Below are 12,337 nucleotides of genomic sequence, written 5' to 3'. Positions count from 1 at the left end.
CAAGAGTCTTCTCCAACACCACAGTTCAAAAGCATCAATTCTTTGGCACTCAGCCTTCTTCACAGTCCAACTCTCACATCCATACATGACCACAGGAAAAACCATAGCCTTGACTAGATGGACCTTAGTCGGCAAAGTAATGTCTCTGCTTTTGAATATACTATCTAGGTTGGTCATAACTTTTCTTCCAAGGAGTAAGCGTCTTTTAGTTTCATGGCTGCAGTCACCATCTGCAGTGATTTTGGAGCCCAAAAAAAGAAAGTCTGACACCGTTTCTACTGTTTCCCCATCTATTTCCCATGAAGAGATGGGACCAGATGCCATGATCTTCGTTTTCTGAATGTTGAGCTTTAAGCCAACTTTTTCACTCTCCTCTTTCACTTTCATCAAGAGGCTTTTTAGCTCCTCTTCACTTTCTGCCATAAGGGTGGTGTCATCTGCATATCTGAGGTTATTGATATTTCTCCCGGCAATCTTGATTGCAGCTTGTGTTTCTTCCAGTCCAACGTTTCTCATGATGTACTCTGCATAAAAGTTAAATAAGCAGGGTGACAATATATAGCCTTGACGTACTCCTTTTCCTATTTGGAACCAGTCTGTTGTTCCATGTCCAGTTCTAACTGTTGCTTCCTGACCTGCATACAGATTTCTCAAGAGGCAGGTTAGGTGGTCTGGTATTCCCATCTCTTTCAGAATTTTCCACCGTTTATTGTGATCCACACAGTCAAAGGCTTTGGCATAGTCAATAAAGCAGAAGTAGATGTTTTTCTGGAACTCTCTTGCTTTTTCCATGATCCAGCGGATGTTGGCAATTTGATCTCTGGTTCTTCTGCCTTTTCTAAAACCAGCTTGAACATCAGGGAGTTCACGGTTCACATATTGCTGAAGCCTGGCTTGGAGAATTTTGAGCATTACTTTACTAGCATGTGAGATGAGTGCAATTGTGTGGTAGTTTGAGCATTCTTTGGCATTGCCTTTCTTTGGAATTGGAATGCAAACTGACCTTTTCCAGTCCTGTGGGGCCACTGCTGAGTTTTCCAAACTTGCTGGCATATTGAGTGCAGCACTTTCACAGCATCATCTTTCAGGATTTGAAACAGCTCAACTGGAATTCCATCACCTCCACTAGCTTTGTTCATAGTGATGCTTTCTAAGGCCCACTTGACTTCACATTCCAAGATGTCTGGCTCTAGATGAGTGATCACATCATCATGATTATCTGGGTCGTGAAGATCTTTTTGTACAGTTCTTCCATGTATTCTTGCCACCTCTTTTTAATATCTTCTGCTTCTGTTAGGTCCAGACCATTTCTGTCCTTCATCGAGCCCATCTTTGCATGAAATGTTCCCTTGGTATCTCTAATCTTCTTGAAGAGATCTCTAGTCTTTCCCATTCTGTTCTTTTCCTCTATTTCTTTGCATTGATCGCTGAAGAAGGCTTTCTTATCTCTTCTTGCTGTTCTCTGGAACTCTGCATTCAGATGTTTATATCTTTCCTTTTCTCCTTTGCTTTTCGCCTCTCTTCTTTTCACAGCTATTTGTAAGGCCTCCCCAGACAGCCATTTTGCTTTTTTGCATTTCTTTTCCATGGGGATGGTCTTGATCCCTGTCTCCTGTACAATGTCACGAACCTCATTCCATAGTTCATCAGGCACTCTATCTATCAGATCTAGGCCCTTAAATCTATTTCTCACTTCCACTGTATAATCATAAGGGATTGACTTAGGTCATACCTGAATGGTCTAGCGGTTTTCCCTACTTTCTTCAATTTAGACTGTGGCTCAGAACTAACATATGACCCAGCAATCCCACTCCTGGGCAAACCCCTGCAAGAAACTAGAATTCCAAAAGATACATGCACCCCAATGCTTATTGCAGCACTATTCACAGCAGCCAGGACATGGAAGCCAACTAAACGTCCATCAACAGAGGAATGCATCAAGACGTGGTGCACGTACATAATGGAATATTCGCCACAAAAAGAAATGAAATTGTGCCATTTGCAGAGACAGATTCCCTGGTGGCTCAGCAGTAAAGAATCCACCTGCAATACTGGAGACACGGGGAGACTCGGGTTCAGCCCCTGGGTTGGGAAGATCCCCGGGAGAAGGAAATGGCAACCCACTCCAGTATTCTTGCCAGGAGAATCCCATGGACAGAGAAGCCTGGTGGGCTACGTCATATAGGGTTACAAAGAGTCAGACACAATTGAAGTGACTTAGCAGTCACACAGGCAGAAACTAACACGACATTTTAAAACAACTATACTCTGATTAAAAATTAAAAAAAAAAAAAAGAATTGTACTCAAATATTCATAGCAGCTGTATTCACAATAGCCCAGCACTGGAGACAAGCCAGCTGTCCATCAACTGGTGAATGAATAAACAAACTGCGGTACATTCATGTAATCAAATACCACTCAGCCAGAAAACAGAACAAGCTACCAATACAGGCAACCAGATGGATGAATCTCACAGATACAGTACTGCACGAAAGAAGACAGCCACAGGAGCGTGTCTACTATGTGGTTCCATTTACAGAAAGCTCTGGAACTGGCAGAATTAATCAAAGCTGAAATAAGTCAGATCAGGGGTTGTCTAGGGGATAGGGAGGTCAAAAGAACTGTTGGGGAAGGCAGAGTGTTCTATATTGTGATGGGAATGTGGGTTCCCGGGTGTATCCAGTTGTCAAAAATGTAAAGCAAAGACTTGCAGTACTTCCAGGTTTGTAAATTTTACCTCATTAAAAAAAAGAACCATAAAAAGTGATCATTGTGGAGTGATGGAGTGGAGTGGGGAAGGAGCTATAGAGGAAAAAGAATGGCAGGTTTTCAGGGTATTTGGTGATGCTGGGGGATGGCGATATATCCATGTGTGTGTGCTCCATCGTGTCAGACTCTTCGTGACCCCACGGACTATAGCCCTCCAGGCTCCTCAGTCCATGGAATTTTCCAGGCAAGAATATTAGAGTAGGGTGCCATTTCCTTTTCCAGGGGATCTTTCCAAGCTAGGGATCGAGCCCAGGTCTCCTGTGTCTCCTGCACTGAAGGTGGGTTCCGCTGAGCCACATGAGATAACAGGGATTCATTACAATATTCTGCTTACTTTGTATATACTTGAAATTTTCCCTAATAAAAAGTCTTTTATTAAAGAGAAGTCACTGAAAGCCACAGCTAACATAAGGCGACCAGTGTACAGAGAACAGAGACAGAATTCCAACTCACCGTGTGGACATGTGCGCAGTGGGGTTTTTGCAAGCTGATGTGGACAGCTGATTTCTTTAGGAAATAGCTCGTCTGAGTTCCTGGCGAATTCTAGTAACAGACTATTTTTAGTTCAAGAATTCTAAATTCCAAGCACTCTCTAAAAAATATTCCTGTACTTGGCAACTCGTCAACCAACCTTAGTTCTTAGAAAATGAAGCACGTGGAATCATCCAGCATTCATCCACAATTATCAAGGAAGAGTCTGGACACCAGCTTTTCTTCTGCAACCACAAGTCTGATCTCTGCATCTGGGAGTCTGTTTCTGTTTCATAGATATATGTTCATTTGTGTTGTATTTTAGATTCCACATATAAATGGTTTCACATGGTATTCGTCTGACTTTCTTCACTTAGTCTGATAACCTCTTAGGCCCACCCATGTTGCTGCAAATGACATGACTTCATTCTTTTTATGGCTGAGTAAATATATATATATATTATTTGGCTGAATATATATATTGGGCTGCATATATATATATATATATATATATATATACTGCACTTCTACCCGCTGGCCCCTGCCTCTCTGCTGTATATTTACTCATCATGTCCAACACCTCCTTCTGTACCTGCTCTGGCCTTTACCAAGTCTTCTCCACCGCCTCCCTCCTTCTGAACTCTGCAGTGACTAATTCAGCCAAAACCTTGGCCTTTGACCTCAGACGGGCTTCTCTGCTAGCTCAGTCAGTAAAAAATCACCTGCAATGCAGGAGACCCCGGTTCGATTCCTGGGTCGGGAAGATCCCCTGGAGAAGGGATAAGCTACCCACTTCAGTATTCTTGGGCTTCCCTTGTGGTTCAGCTGGTAAAGAATCTGCCTGCAATTTGGGAGACTGGGTTCGATCCCTGGGTTGGGAAGATTCCCCTGGAGAAGGGAAAGACTACCCACTCCAGTGTTCTGGGCCTAGAGAATTCCATGGACTGTACAGCCCATGCGGTCGCAAAGTCAGAAAGTCAGCCCATGGGGTCACAAAGTCAGACATGACTGAGAGACTTTCACTTGACCTCAGACAGATCTGACTGGAATTTTGGCTCCACCATTCTCCTACGATAGGGCTTCTCAGAGCTTACTACACAGTTCCAAGCCTCGGTTTCCCCATCTGTAAAACGAGGTGTTTCTCCTAGCTGAGAACCATCATTGTGAGAATCCAGTGAAGCCAGGCAGGGAAGCACCATGCTTGGCTCAGAACCAAAAGCTCAGCAACTGGGAGTCGGCCCTGATGAGCTGAACATGCGATTCTTTGATCTTCCTTTTCTTTTCTTTAAATTTTATTGATGTGTAGCTGATTTACAATGCTGTGTTAATTTCTGCTGAACAGCATAGTGACTCAGTTACATATATGTATTCTTTTTCATATTCTTTCCCATTATGGTTTATCAAGCACTTAGTGCGCTTGGTTGCTCAGTCGTGTCCGACTCTGCAACCCCATTGACCACAGCCTGCCAGGCTCCTCTGTCCATGGGGATTCTCCAGGCAAGCACATTGGAGTGGGTTGCCATGCCTTCTTCCAGGGGAGCTTCCCAACCCGGGGTGTATCATAGGATATTAAATACAGCTATCTGTGCTATACAGTAGGACCTTGTTGCTTAACCAGGGATTCTCCTGGTGGCTCAGATGGTAAAGAATCTGCCTGCAATGCAGGAGATCCAGCTTCAGTCCCGGGGTTGGGAAGATCTCCTGGAGAAGGAAATGGCTACCCACTCCAGTATGTTTGCCTGGAGAATCCCATGGACAGAGGAGCTTAGCGGGCTATAGTCCATGGGGTCATAAAGAGCTGGACACAACTTGAGCAACTAACACTTTCACTTTCATACATTCATTTAAAAATACATGACATTAACGATACTGACATTTCCTAAGCACTTATTATGTATCAGCCCATATGCTGAGATGTTGCCTGTATATTATTAGCTCACTGAATCCTCCCTCACACCTGGCAAAGCCAACTCTTACCCACATATTACAGAGGAGAAATGAAAGCCCAGAGAAGCTAAGTAACTTGCCCACAGACACAAAACCAGTAAGCAGCAGAGCTAGAACGTTGGTTTTGTTGTTAGTGTTCAACCACTAAGTCACGTCCAACTCTTTGCGAAGCCATGGACTGCAGCACACCAGGCTTCCCTGTCCTTCACTATCTCTAGGAGTTTGCTCAAATTCATGTCCATTGAGTCAGTGAGGCTGTCTAACCATCTCATCCTTTGTCGCCCCCTTATCCTTTAGCCTTCACTCTTTCCTACCATCAAGGTCTTTTCCAAAGAGTTGACTCTTCCCATGGGGTGGCCAAAGTATTGCAGCTTCACCTTCGGCATCAGTCTTTCCAGTGAATATTCAGAGTTGATTTCCTTCAGGATTGGATATTAGCTTAGGCCTGTACAACTCCAGAATCTGAGCTCTTGACAACTGCTTCCTATGAAACTGTACATAGAAATTCCTGACATGCAGAAAAAGAAGGGAATTCTACCAACCAGAAATCATTACTCTTATTTTTACACATAACTTTCAATATGTTCACGCATATTTGTAAATCTTATACAAACGTGTAACTACTTGTAGCAAAAGTTCTGTTTACGTATAAATAACATACTCTTTTTAACTTGATTCCTTTCAGTGAACAACATATTTGTAAGCATCTCTCCCGAAGGTCAAATACGCCATTCAAAATCATTTTTAATGGCTACAAACTATTTCCTTTGGATAAGACTTGCCCATGTTGTTATGTTTCCAATTTCCATAATGAACAACATTATTAAGAACATCTTTATCTTCATCACATTTAAGCACTAGTTCCATCATTTCCTTGGGATACACTCCCATAAGCAGACTCGCTGGGCCAAAGGGAAGGGCATTTGTAAAGACTCTGGATACAAATTGTAACCCCATCACTGTCCTCCTTATCCCCAGACATTCCTGCCTCTGATCCATCTATTGTCAAGGCCAGAGGAGCCACCTTCATGGCCAGTTTTGCTCATATCATCCCTGTTCAGGAATCATCGGCAACTGCTCCTTGCCTGGAAACCAAGAGAAGCCTCTGCAGTGCCCACTTCTTTTATAGTCTTATTTTATTTGGTACCAGGTCTTAGTTGCAGGACAGGATTTCAGTTGCTACGTGGCTGTAGTTCCCCGACCAGGGATCAAAGCTGGGCCCCTGCACTGGGAGCACCAAGTCTTAACCATTGGGCCACCAGGGAAGTCCGGGCGCCTGGTTCTGAATCTGGGAGGCCCTGCCCCCTCCATCACAATCTGTCAGAGGGAATCTCTCAGGCTATCTGACAGGTCCCCAGGCTGGACCAGCACTAGGCTGATCACGTTCCCTCCCATCCACCGCAACAGGAGAAACAGGGTTATTGTAAATGTGCTCCAGTTGGAAGGACGGCCCTTTCTTCTGCGGTCCATCTGTTTCCTTCTTGGGGAGCTAAGGGTCGCTCTTTCTTCCATGGAAGGATCAGTTCAGTTCAGTCGCTCAGCCGTGTCTGATTCTTTGCAACCCCGTGGACTGCAGCACGCCAGGCTTCCCTGTCCATCACCAACTCCCAGAGTTTACTCAAACTCATGTCCATTGAGTCAGTGATGCCATCCAACCATCTCATCCTCTGTCATCCCCTTCTCCTGCCTTCAATCTTACCCAGCATTGGGGTCTTTTCCAGTGAGTCAGTTCTTCACAATAGGTGGCCAAAGTATTAAAGTTTCTTGGAAGGATAATACTAGTCAAAGGGAGTTGATCCTCTCCATGGTTCTACTTGTCAAGTTAAAATGTAGGTCATCAGCTTCCTCTGGGATTTCCCCTCATTTTTCTTTTTCTTTTTTTTCAGTTTTTTTTTTTAGAACAACTTTACTGGGTGGAGGAAACCAGAATGGGCAGCCCTGTAGTGGAAGGTGGGGAGAATGCCAGACCTACAGTCTAAAGTCTGACTTTCCATCTAGGCTGTTCTGAGATATTCTGTACAGAGAGGAAAGAAAATTCTTTGGGGAATTGCCCAATCCCAACTCCCCCACACCCCTCAGCAACATTCCCCAACAGGAACCACCTCATCTAACCTCTGGGTGTCTCAGCCAGGGATTGTATGGCAAACACAAGACACAGGAAATTTCAGGAGCCCTGGAGGACCCCCTGGGCTGGAGATCCCTGGAAAGGACTTTATGGACTCTGTATTAGTTTTCTGTTATTGCTGTAACAAATGACTACAGACTCAGTGTCTTGAAACACCACACATTCATTTCTGGAGGTCAGGAGTCCTAACATCAAGGTGCTGGCAGGGCTGTGTTCCTTCCTGAGCCTCTAGGGGAGAATCTGTTTCCTTGTCTTCTCCAGCTTTTGGAAGCTTCCTGCATTCCTTGGATCACGGTCTTTGCCCTCCGTCTTCAAAGCCAGTAATGTAGCATCTTAAAATAGCTTCCTCTCCTTCTTCTCTGTCATCACATCTCCTTCACTTATTCTCATCCTCCCGCCTCCCTCTTAGAAGGACCCTTGTGATTACAATGGGCCCAGCTACACAATCCAGGGTCATCTCCCCATCTCAGGATTCCTAACTTAGCCACTTCTACAAAGTCCCTTTTGCCATGACAAGGAATAGATGTACAAGCTCTGTGGGTATCTGGGGGGCATTATCTGGCCTACCTCAACCTCCACCATCCTGTCTCCTTTAAGAATGGGCTTGGACCCCTATGTAACTATTCAAAACAGCCAAGATACAGGAACAACCTAAATCTCCACTGACAGAGGAGTAGAGAAAGAAAATGTGGTGTATATACCCAGTGGAATACTACTCAGTCGTAAAGAAGAAGGAAATCATACCATTTGCAGCAACATGCATAGACATACAGATCATCATACCAAGTGAAGTAGGTCAGAAAGAGAAAGACAAATATCATATATCACTTCTATGTAGCATCTACACTATGACACAGATGAGCTCAGCTATGAAACAGGAACAGACTCACAGACACAGAGAACAGACTCAGACACAGAATGGGCTTGTGGGAGGGCGAGGGGCTGCAGGATGGAGGGGTGGATTGGAAGTTTGGGATTAGCAAATGCAAACTATTACACAAAGGATGGATAAGCAACAGGTCCTACTGTATGGCGCAGGGAACTATAGTCAACACCTTGTGATAAACCATAATGGAAAAGAATATATAATATGTATAACTGAATTGCTTTGCTGTACAGCCGAACTTAACATGATAAAGCAACCATACTTCAATAAAATAAATTTTTAAAAAAGAAATGGGCTTGGGGAAAAATGATTTGACTACCAACCTATGTGCCAAACAACAACGTTGAGGATGAAGAGATCCAAAGACCCCAGCTTTAAAAAGACGGTGAAACTGAGGCCAGAGAGGGGAAAGGAGTCCTTCAAGGTCAGGTGGGAAGATCTGGCAGAAGAGCTGATTGACTACGTCATGCCAACAGTGACCCCTTCTCTTGTTCATCATCGTAGACCTCCTGCCAAGCTCAGTGTCTGGCACATGGTGAGTGCTTAAGAAATACTGTCCAAATGAGTGCATGAATAATCTTTATTTACTCATAACAAATCCTATTAGAGTATACTGTTTGAGCAGCGTCAAGTCAGGACCGAAGTTTCATTTATCTTTCTATCCTTTGCCCAGCACAATGCCAGGCATACAGTCAACACTCAGCAATCATTTGCTGGATGTGAAGCCTGTCTGATCCCCAGGCCCTCCATCACAGCATGCCGCTCGCTGCCCACCACTCAGAGAAACAGATCCAAAACGAGGCAGGAAACCAAAGGTGGTTATTCAGGGCAGGCAGGGGAGTTGGCCATATTAAGGGAGAGCTGGCCAGATGGACAAAAGTGTGTCTCATTCCTCTTGAGGTAGAGGACAGGGCATTTTAAAAGCTCTGCCCTAAGTTCTGAACAAAGAAGGCCCTCAGGGGAGAGCACACTTGCATACACAGACACACTGATGCACAAAACTAGTCTGATTTCCTTCTTGCACTGAACAGATAATCCCCAAGCCACCTCCAGGCACTGACTATTACTGACCAGTCCCATCATTCCAGGGCTGGATCAGCTATCAAGATGCCCAGACAGGGATGGGGGCACGAAGGTCTTCTTTCCACCTGTCCTCCTTGCTGTCTGATTGTCCTCCCACCCACCTATCCATCTACAGCTCCAGGCAGTGAGACAGAGATGGATGCCTTCTTGTCTTTCTTTGATGCTGGTCCACGGCTTTATTTTTCATTCCTGACACTTGCTGCAACATCATCACTCACCATCCCTAAGCTTCCGGGACACAGTGCTTTCAGCAGGGTGGTCCTTTCAAGACCTGCCTTTCAGCAGGACAGAGTGAGGTACCAGGACAGGGCAGGATACCTGGCATGTCTCCATGTGAGTTTGCCCACCGAGAGGGCTTGCTTAAGCCCCTGCCCATCTCCTTCCCTCACATGGTCCAGGCAGGGTTGGCTCTGGATAAAAAGCCCTTCCCAGCATGATCTGATGTGGATGATGGTGGCAGTGCTGCTGACGCTGCTGATGCTGGTGATGATGAAGGTGGTGACGACGTTGATGGTAACGCCGATGCTGATGACACTGGGAACGGTGGTGGTGGTGGTGGCGGTGGTGGAGATAGAAGTGGGTGAGGAGCCTAGCAGCAGTTTCAATGCATTGAGCACTTATTATCTCACAGAGTTTAGCTCAGTCCTATTAACAGTTCCCTGTTAGAACTGAGGATGCCCAGACCTTGGTGAAGGTCATACAACTTGTAAGTGGTAGTTAATACCTGTACTAGTTTCCTGAGAGTGAAAGTGTTAGTTGCTCAATTGTGTCCGACTCTTTGCAACACCGTGGATTGTAGCCCACCAGGTTCCTCCATGCATGAGATTCTCCAGGCAAGAATACTGGAGTGGGTTGCCATTCCCTTCTTCAGGGGATCTTCCCAATCCAGGGATCGAACCCAGGTCTCCTGCATTGCAGGCAGATTCTTACTGTCTGAGCCACTGGGGCAGCCCCACCAGTTTCCTGGGGTCACTATTAATATAATAAAAGATCACAAACTTGGTGACTTTAAACAACAGAAGTGTATTCTCCCACATTCCTGGAGACTAGAAGTCCAGCAACAAGGTGTCAGCAGCCCATGCTTTCTCTGAAGGCTCTCGAGGAGACTGCCCCATGCCGTCTTCCTCTTCACCTCTCCTGGTCCCAGCAATCCTTGGTGCTCCCTGACTTGCAGACACAGCATCACTCCAATCCTGCCTCCACTGCTGCAGGGCCGCCTCCCTGTGCCTCTTCTCTCCTTATTAGGACATCAGTCACATTGGATTAAGGGCTTACTCTATTTCTGCATGACTTCATCTTGACTAATTACATCTTCAATTACCCTGTTTCCAAAAAAGGTCACATTTTGAGGTTCTAAGAAGGACAAGAATTCTGTGAGGACCATGTTCCATCTAGAATGATGTCCCAATCCACATAATTGGCTCCAAAGCCACCTAATTGGCTATACCGTCTCCTAGAATGATGGTGATGATGATGATAAGGAGAGCTACCATTGTTTTGATATTTATTAAGCACCTGATTCTGTTCTAGGCACTGAATATACATTTGCAGAAAAAAAACCATATAGCAACCTATAGCCTCCTATTTATTATCTCTGTTTTATAGAGGAGAACTCAAGCACTAGGAAGAGAAAGCAAACTTCCCAAGATCTTACAATGAGGAAGTTGCAGAAATGGGATTCAGACCTGGATCTGTCCAACCCCAGACCCAAGCTCTCAGCCACGCATGAAGCTGCAGACACTTGACACTTGTTCTCCAGCCGCTCATTCCTGTTCCTGGAGGGGGAGGGAGGTTCATGACTGGAGGTGGGCAGTTGCCAAACAGCTGGGCAGATGTGGCGTGCAGTCTCTCCGAGCAGGGCTCGCCAGCCCCAGGGATGATCAAACCCATGACCTTGGCTCTCCTTGTGCTGTCCTGGAGCATGCAAGCCCCAGAAGCCTGGCCCAGAACCATCTCTCCATAGGGAAGTTTTTTCCACTAGACAAGAGGAGGGTGTGGAGCCTCTGGGACATGAGGATCACACACAAGAAGAATCACCCAGCCCTTCACATGGGTGATGGATGGTCCAGCCCCTCACCCACTGTGTGCATCCCAGTGGTCAAGGCCACAGTCAAGCAGCAGAGGTCCAATCTCAGAAAGACCTCACGTCCAGGACTCTTCCCCGAGTCTAGAATAATGTCTAGAATTCCATCTAGAATAATGTCCCAACCCACATAATTGGCTCCAAAGCCACATAATTGGCTATACTGAATCTCAAAATGATGGTGACAATGATGATAAGGACAGCTACCATTGTTTTGATATTTATTAAGCACCTGATTCTGTCCTAGGCACTTAATATACATTTGCTCAGAAAAAAAATCATATTGCAACCTATAGCCTCCTATTTACTATCTCTATTTTATAGATGAGAATTCGAGGGCTTAGGTGGGTAAAGCAAACTGCCCAAGGTCTTACAAAGAGGCAGCTGCAGAGATGCTTCCCCCCTCCTTGAAAGCAGCACTTAGATCCTGGGGTCATTCTGGGTGTGCACACGGCCCCTCCTCCAACGGCAAGGCTCCATGCAGGGTCCCACCATCTGCCACCCCAGTGGGCAAATCATGTCCCCTCCCCGGGACTCAGTCCTTCCATGTCTAAAAGGCAGAGAGAAGGACGTCTGGCCTGCTAGGACTACAACAGTTCCTGAGCCCAGGGCTGGCTGAATGGACTCCCTTGAAGACACTGCTGAAGGCAGACGAGGCAGGGCAGGAAGCAACTGTGGTTCTGTCCAAAGAGCTAAAGTAGCCCCAGAACCTCAGAACCTTCCTCGGCTTCCTCCTTGGCATCCAGAAGTCTAGAATCCGTGTCTCCTGAGGGTCTCCTGGGGCCCTGATCACATAACGGATTCAGGCTCTGCCTTGAGCGTTCACATCTGCCAGTCCCCCCATCTTCAGGGAGATGTTCGGATCTACACTCCCGCCAGCCTCAGAGCCAGCGTTTGTGCTGTTCCCTCTGCCCACTGTGCTACCCCTGGTTCTATATGGACCCCACCCCAGCCACCTACGCCCAGGGCTTC

The 12,337-nt window shown here is 45.9% G+C and overlaps 1 protein-coding gene across 1 annotated transcript in view; it reads right to left on the bottom strand.

The window, feature by feature from the left end:
- HMCN2 (hemicentin 2) overlaps window positions 1–12,337 on the bottom strand; it is a 175,892-nt gene that overhangs the window by 151,942 nt on the left and 11,613 nt on the right. The gene's annotated exons all lie outside the window — the stretch shown is intronic.

Source organism: Oryx dammah, unplaced genomic scaffold, assembly GCF_014754425.2.
Source record: "Oryx dammah isolate SB20612 unplaced genomic scaffold, SCBI_Odam_1.1 HiC_scaffold_25, whole genome shotgun sequence".
NCBI classification, from domain to species: domain Eukaryota; kingdom Metazoa; phylum Chordata; class Mammalia; order Artiodactyla; family Bovidae; genus Oryx; species Oryx dammah.
Note: the sequence above shows the minus strand (reverse complement) of the source record. Positions and strands in the feature narration are given on the sequence as shown.